Here is an 8,192-nt window from a genome sequence, read left to right as displayed (position 1 = left end):
TGCGCCCTTGCAGCTGTTTGTTCAAGTTATTCAGGTGTTCTGTAACATGCACCATAAATGCAAGGTCCTGCATCCATTCTGCGGAATGAAATTCTAACACTGGTTTGCCCTTTTCTTCCATGAACTGTTCAATTTCTTCTCGTAAATCAAAAGAAACGCCCTCAGCACAGCACCTCGCTTAACCATCTTACCTCAGTGTGGTATGGCAGGCCATAGATGTGGTCTTTCTCTCTGAGAAGGCTGTCAAACTGACGGTGATTCAGGCTTCTGGATCGGATTAAATTAACAGTTTGGATGACCACCTTCATGACGTTATCCATCTTGAATGACTTGCAACACAAAGCCTCCTGGTGCAAAATACAGTGAAAAGTCCAAAAATCACGTCCTCCATTTTCAGATTGCACTTTCTCTCTGAACTTTGTCACAACGCCTGCTTTTTTCCCGATCATTGAGGGCGCACCATCTGTAGCCAGGCTGACAGCGCGGGACCAGTCCACTCCGACCCTGTCCAGCGCGCCGACGAGTGCAGTGAAAATATCAGCTGCTGTCGTTGTATCTGTCATCGGCACCAACTCCACGAACTCCTCGGTGACGGTCAATGTGTCATCAACTCCGCGATAAAAATGGGCAGTTGCGCAACATCTGTAATGTCCGTGCTTTCATCAATTGCAACCGAAAACGCAATAAATGACTTTACTTTTTGCTTCAACTGGCTGTCCAAATCCACTGAAAGATCGGAAATCCTGTCTGCAACTGTGTTTCTTGTCAGGCTGATATTTGCAAAAGCCTGGTGCTTTTAAGGGCACACAATCTCTGCTGCCTTCATCATGCATGTTTTTACAAATTCACCCTCGATAAATGGTTTTGAAGCCACTGCGATTTCATTAGCAATGAGGTAGCTAGCTTTCACTGGCTAGCTTTCACAGGCTGATGTCTCGGCTGTGAGTAAACACAGACTGCTGTTTCTTCAGACCCACCAACAGTTCATTCACCTTCTCTCTTCTCCGCTGTCCTTGAAAGTTGTCATATTTGTCGGCATGAAGACTCACATGGTGGCGACGAAGGTTATATTCTTTCAGCATGCTGTGAACACACCAAACATACAGCTTTCCCATTCAATTCCGTGAATAAATAGAAGGATGACAATTTTTCTTGGAACACTCTGCGTCCACTTTTCTCTTTTTTGACAGAGACATATTGGGGCAATGAGGGTGCCAAAGCACATCATGTTAAAAGTAGAAGCCGTAATAAATATCGCGGGCAAAACAAAGTAGCTCATCCGGACTGGCTGCACTTACTTGACCTATTTGCTCTGCCCCAGTATAAACAGTTTGCTTGCTTAACACAATTGCTATTGCGCTATCCAGTGGACACAATTGGAACAGCAGTTTATTTTATTGAAAAATTGCAGATAATTTTTATACTTTACAAAATCATCTCGCGGGCCGGATTAAACCCGTTTGCGGGCCTGATCCGGCCCGCGGGCCAGACGTTTGACACCCCTGATCTAGTATGTATAGATCTATGTTGGCCTGAGTGGTTCCCAATCAGAGGCAGCTATTGCTCGTTGTCTCTGATTGGGGTCCATACTTAGGCAGCCTTTTGGCACCTGTTAGTTGTGGGATCTTGTTCCAGTTAAGGTATGTTGTTTGTATGCTACCTTGGACTTCACGTTTCGTTTGTTATTTTGTCGTGTGTTTAGTCATTAATAAACATGAATGCATATCACGCTGCGCCTTGGTCCTTCTCGTTCGTAAACGATCGTGACATACTGGTTGGTAGGTGATCAAATACTTATGTCATGCAATAAAATGCAAATTCATTACTTAAAAATCATACAATGTGATTTTCTAGATTTTTGTTTTAATTCCGTCTCTCACAGTTTAAGTGTACCTATGATAAAAATTACAGACCTCTATATGCTTTGTAAGTAGGAAAACCTGCAAAATCGGCAGTGTATCAAATACTTGTTCTCCCCACTGTATGTGATGATATTGAAAGTGAAAGTTTCTTCAGTTTAAAATTAAGCTTCCAAACAAATATAAAAAGTCCCTGCTCTGCGCAGTGATTCATTACATGCCGCGATCACGTGCTAGTCGGAACTAGGAAATGCAGAAATGGTAATTCGGTAAAAAAAAAACGAGGTCAAATCATGTCATGCATGGCGTCAGTGATCTTCATGTTGGAAAGTGGGAGCTCTAGAAAGAGGCCCAAGTTCGCGACTTGGAATTCCGATATGGATGACCGTTCAAAAAAAAAAAATCGTCGGAGATTTCAGAGTTTCCTGTTATTTTTTTAACCAGAGTTTCTAGGTCCGACTACCACGTGAAAGTGGCACTATTCCTAGTTGAACAATAGCCCGATAATTGGCTCAATAACGCAATTCGCAATTGAATATTTCTATTGCATATCCTTCTGATATTTAGAAAGATTTTGTTGATGAATTAAAAGTAGTTTGCGTCAGTTTCATCTTATATTGGACTGGTGAAAATAAGTGAAGAAAAATATAGCCTAGGCAACTTTCACTTTCTGTATCGCAGCAAATATATAGCTTGCAGGGCGTTGTTTCTCTGCCATTAACCTCAGTTGGGTTGGAGAGGACTTTTGGAGAAGTCGTCTATGTAAGTAGGTTACGACCGGCGAATGCTGTACCATAACAGGAAAACAATTACATTTTTGAAGACGAATTTCATAATGAAATTGAAGCTGACATTGGACAATATTTTAACTTCACTTTAACTAAATGTTGTATGCATATGGCTAGGCTGTTTAATTGTGCAGATCTTTTTAATAATATATTTACATAGCCTATGCAGTAGTCCTAGGCTATATTCACATTGTGAGCTTAATTTATAGAAGGAATCGATAATTAACTTATATCAATCATTCACCTGAACTATATTTAATTAATCATTTTATTATAGATTTAATATTTCTGGGAGCTGTAGGCTAATCATCCTGTGAAGCCACTTGACTATGGATTCCCCAATGTGCCTGGTCGAAAACGCAGACGGCGAGCTTCATGTAGTCCCTGGGGCCATCAAGTACCTGATGGGACTGAACCAGCAAGTCGTAGTGGTGGCAGTGGTCGGGCTGTACCGCACTGGCAAGTCCTACCTCATGAACAAGCTGGCTGGAAAGAGAAAGGGTGAGACTGATGCTGAGAGACAAATGAGAATTTGCAAACTGGTTTGGGCATCAGCTGTATCTCAATAGTCAATGCCCAATTCATTAAAAATATATTTTGCAAATGTATTACATTTTTTTCTTCTTAAAATGGTCTTTGAAATATTAATTTAGGTTTTGCCCTGGGAGCCACCATCCAATCCAAGACTAAGGGAATCTGGATGTGGTGTGTGCCTCATCCTGAAAAAAGAGACCACACCCTGGTGCTGCTGGATACAGAGGGGCTGGGGGATGTGGAGAAGGTGGGAGGTCAAAATTCAGTCTCTTTACATTTCACATGAATAATCCAGCACAGTGAACACATATCTAAACACACATATTTTAAATAATTTAATTACATTTAGCCAGATCACCAATACATGTTGCTGTTGTCATACTTGTTTCAGGGGGATTCTAAGAATGATTCCTGGATCTTCTCCCTGGCCATTCTGTTAAGCAGTACTCTGGTCTACAACAGTCGAGGGACCATCGACAATCAAGCCGTGGAGAACCTCCAGTATCCTTTAAACCTAAATCAATTTGCCCATGGCAATCCTCCCCTGATTTCTCTCCTATTGACTTTAACAGGTGTACATGTCACATGTGTGGGGGATATTTCCCCCAACCGGGCCATTTCTTGGAAGTCCCTCTCATATTGAAAGTGAAAGTGCTGTATGTTTGTATATTTATTTGACGCTGAGCAATATGTCCTTATAGACCCGGAGCAATAAATTGTTACTGACAGCGTTAATTACATGTTTGCAGAATGTTGGAACACACTGTACTTTGTTGGATCCATTCCCTTAGGGGTCAGTCCGTGCATGTGGACACAGTCCATTCAAAAAGAAACTGAAACTACTCGTATGCTATAACTGTTGTACAGCAAGTCCTTGTACAACTGTAGCAGGCGCATTACAATTCGGACCCACATAGTTTTGTAGCTTTTATCAGTCAATCCTCAACCGGCTCTAAAGATATGTGAGTGAGCTGACAGAGCGGATCAAGGTGAATTCTTCCAGTGCAGCTTCATCCTCTCACGATGAGGAGGAGGAAGGAGGGGACGCCCAGTTTGTCCAGTTCTTTCCAAATTTTGTGTGGGCCATCAGAGATTTCACTCTACTACTCGAGATCGATGGCAGAAACGTCACCGAAGATGGGTATCTGGAGCATTCCCTGGAACTCAGAAAGGTGACATTAGCACTAGCCACCACCCCAATGATCAACTGTGCACAATGTCTCTCCATTGAATAGTGCACCATGAACAGTTATACAGTTGGAATAATCATTATCTCACAAAGAACATAGGGGTTGAAAAACAAGATGATTGATATTGGCTCTAACGCTTGCTAAATTACACATTATAAAATCATTCCTATGAAAATGTATTCTAGGATTAGACTCATAATCAAACAGACTCATAAACCAAGTGACATAATTATTTTATCCAATTTATTGGTCATAATGTTAATTTAAGCATATCTCTTGATATGCTTTTCTGTTAATGATTGTGTGTTTGGATGGTGAACTCTAAGGGCCTGTCTCCCAGACACAGATTAGGCCTCCCAGACGAGATTCTCCATTGAACACACTTTTTGTCCAGCCCAGGACAAGGCCTAATCTGTATCTGGGAAACCAGCCCTAAAAATTTTGTAATGTCTGCTATAATGGTGAATGCTGACTATCATTCAGGTGGGGGTAGAAAGAACCTGATGTACAACCTCCCACGAGTGCATCCGGAACTACTTCCCCTCGCGCAAGTGCTTTGTATTCCCCACCCCTACAACTCCTGCCAACATGCCCCACCTGGATTCCATGGATGAGGCTGACCTCTGTGGAAGCTTCCGAAAGGTTGCAGATACTTTTGCCGCGTCATTTTCCAGGAGAGCCGCACAAAAACTGTCAAAGGGGGCCACAAAGTAACCGGGAGAAGTAAGTCAAATATCTGAAGATTCTGCACAGATGTATTGAATGTAGCCTATATTATTGTACCACCAAATGTATACACTTATATTTTTCTTCCTGCATCTATCTGATTTCAGTGCTCGGCCACTTGGTTAACACCTATGTGGAGACCATTGCCAAAGGCTCTGTGCCCTGTCTGGAGAATGCAGTGCTGGCCATGGCTCAAATTGAGAACCAGGCTGCTGTGGATGAGGGCCTGGCGGTGTACCAGAGGGGCATGGAGGAGGTAAAGGCCTTATTCCCGGTGGACATGGGTCAGATTTCAAGTCATCACCTCCGCTCCGACCACCAGGCCACACAGGCATTCATGAACCGATCCTTCAAAGACGGAAATGGGGATTTCTTGAAAGCATTGGCGGTAAGGGTCATCATTTGAGATCTGTGCCTGGTACAAACACTGACTTATTTCTTAACTCTGTCAAGGACCACTTTTTACAAATGCTTCCCTAAAGTCTCAACTCTTGCAGGTGGCCATTGCAAAGCACTACGCTGACCTTCTCATCCAGAACGAGGATGCCTCAGAGAAGAAGTGTGCGGCCCTTCTGGAGAAGCTGTCTGCTCCGATGGCCCAGAAGATTAAGGAGGGGATCTACGCCACACCTGGAGGATATGAGCTTTACTGCAATCACCATGACAACATGGTGGCACAGTACCGGGCCGAGCCCGAAAAAGGAGTTAGGGTAAGAGCTTCGAGCTGAATCCTTGCTAGGGCTGAAACATTCATCAAAAAATCCATATTGAACACTGGCGCTGTTCTCATCTTTCAGGCCGATCCACTTAGTTTCAATGTCGTAGATGGGTTGCTGTTTCTATCAACCTCAGTTACTGTTATGATTCACATTAGCTTCCATAAAGTATTTTTAGGCATCTACAGCATCATACCAGAAACACATCCAACCGGTTTTAGATTGCCATCAAACAATGATAAAACATGTAGCCTTTGGGGGGGTTTTCTGCAGGCTGAGGAGATTCTGGAGCAGTTCCTGAAGGAGAAGAGTCTAGAAAAGAATTCCATCCTGCAAGCTGACAAAAAATTGACTGAAAATGAGAAAAAGATCCACGGTAAGTCCAAAATATAGCATGGGATGTTATTTTCTGGTTGAATTCAGGTTTCTGGTTGGAGTGACTTCTCACAATATATTGGTGATAATCTTGCACTAAGTCAACATAGATGTGGGATGTTTGAAAGAGTACGGATGCGGGCTAAAGTTTAACCTAGAACTTAAGGCCTACTCCAGAACTTGGAAAAGATCAGGGGCTGTCTGTTGCGTCAATATGAGAGAGAACATGAGTAGTCTAGAAGCTAGAGTGTTTTCCTACCTCAAATGTTCCTTTGGACCATGCAGAGGAGAAGGAGAGATCAGCTGTGCTGGAGCAGGAGAAGAAGGCTGCTGAAGAGAAACGGGTGGAGATGGAGCGCACCATGGAGGACGATCGCAGAAGCAAAGACGAGAAGTTGAGGCAGATGGAAGAGAAGATGAAGGAGGAGATGAAGCAACAGGAACGGGACTTCCACAGGGCCTTGGAGTGCAAGATGCAGGAGCAGAAGGATCTGCTGGAGAAGGGCCACAAGGAGAAGGCTGACTTAATGAGACAGGAGATGGAGGAGTTCAAGAAGAGCAACACACCTGAGAAGGAAGGAGGTGGTTTCCTTGAGTCTACAGTCATGCCTGTTCTTCGATTAGGAATGGACGCTGCCAACACTTTCTTTCAATATAAGCTCATGAAGGGAGCTTTTATGAAGTAGAGACAATGTGTATTACTTGAGCATATGTACACATTTTCTAGCAATGTGAAAAGTCAAATTGATAGCCATGCTTAGAATCTGTATAAGCTTTATATGCAAGAATGATGTATTATTTTTCTTATACAACATATGTATTTACAGATTTTTGTGTGAAATTAACACTGTACTAGTATAGAGCTTCAATCTAGGGGCTTTAATACAAACATTTCTGGACTATAACGAAGACTTCTTTAATCATAATATACACTGAACAAAAATATAAACTCAACATGAAACAATTTCAAAGATTTTACTACAGTTACAGTTCATATAAGGAAATCAATCAACTGAAAGAAATCTATGGATTTAACATGACTGGGAATACAGATATGCATCTGTTGGTCACAGATACCTTTTTTTTAAAGGTAGGGGCGTGGATAAAAAAAACCCCACTTAGTATCTGGTGTGACCACCATTTGCCTTATGCAGCGTGACACATCTCCTTCGCATAGAGTTGATCAGGCCGTTGATTGTGGAATGTTGTCCCACTCTTCAATGGCTGTGCGAAGTTGCTGGATATTGGCGGGAACTAGAACGTGCTGTCGTAAACGTCGATCCAGAGCATCCCAAACATGCTCAATGGGTGACATGTCTGGTGATTATGCAGGCCATGGAAGAACAGGGACATTTTCAGCTTCCAAGGAATGTGTACAGATCCTTGCGACATGGGGCCATGCATTATCATGCTGAAACATGAGGTGATGGCGGCGGATGAATGGAACAACAATGGGCCTCAGGATCTCGTCATAGTATCTCTGTGCATTCAAATTTTCATAGATAAAATGCAATTGTGTTTGTTGTCAGTAGCTTATGCCGGCCCATACCATAACCCCACCGCCACCATGGGGCACTCTGTTCACAACGTTGACATCAGCAAACCGCTCGCCGACACGATTCATCCGTGAAGAGCACACTTCTCCAGCGTGCCAGTGGCCATCCCTTAAAACTTGATACTTCTGTGGCATTGTGTTGTGTGACAAAACTGCACATTTTAGAGTGGCCTTTTATTGCCCCCAGCACAAAGTGCATCTCTGTAATGATCAGGCTGTTTAATCAGCTTCTTGATATGCCACACCTGTCATGTGGATGGATTATCTTGGAAAAGGAGAAATTCTCACTAACAGGGATGTAAACACATTTGTGCACACAATTTGAGAGAAATAAGATTTTGTGCATATGGAAAATTTCTGGGATCTTTTAATTCAGCTCATGAAATATGGGATCAACACTTTAAATGTTGCGTTCATATTTTTGTTCAGTATACTTTTTATGTCTTATA

The 8,192-nt window shown here is 42.6% G+C and overlaps 1 pseudogene; it reads left to right on the top strand.

Moving 5' to 3' along the window:
- Nucleotides 1-2,500: 2,500 nt before the first annotated feature.
- Nucleotides 2,501-7,187, top strand: LOC121571742 (annotated as a pseudogene).
- Nucleotides 7,188-8,192: the final 1,005 nt, after the last annotated feature.

The sequence above is a fragment of the Coregonus clupeaformis genome, unplaced genomic scaffold (assembly GCF_020615455.1).
Source record: "Coregonus clupeaformis isolate EN_2021a unplaced genomic scaffold, ASM2061545v1 scaf2369, whole genome shotgun sequence".
NCBI lineage: Eukaryota > Metazoa > Chordata > Actinopteri > Salmoniformes > Salmonidae > Coregonus > Coregonus clupeaformis.
Note: the sequence above shows the minus strand (reverse complement) of the source record. Positions and strands in the feature narration are given on the sequence as shown.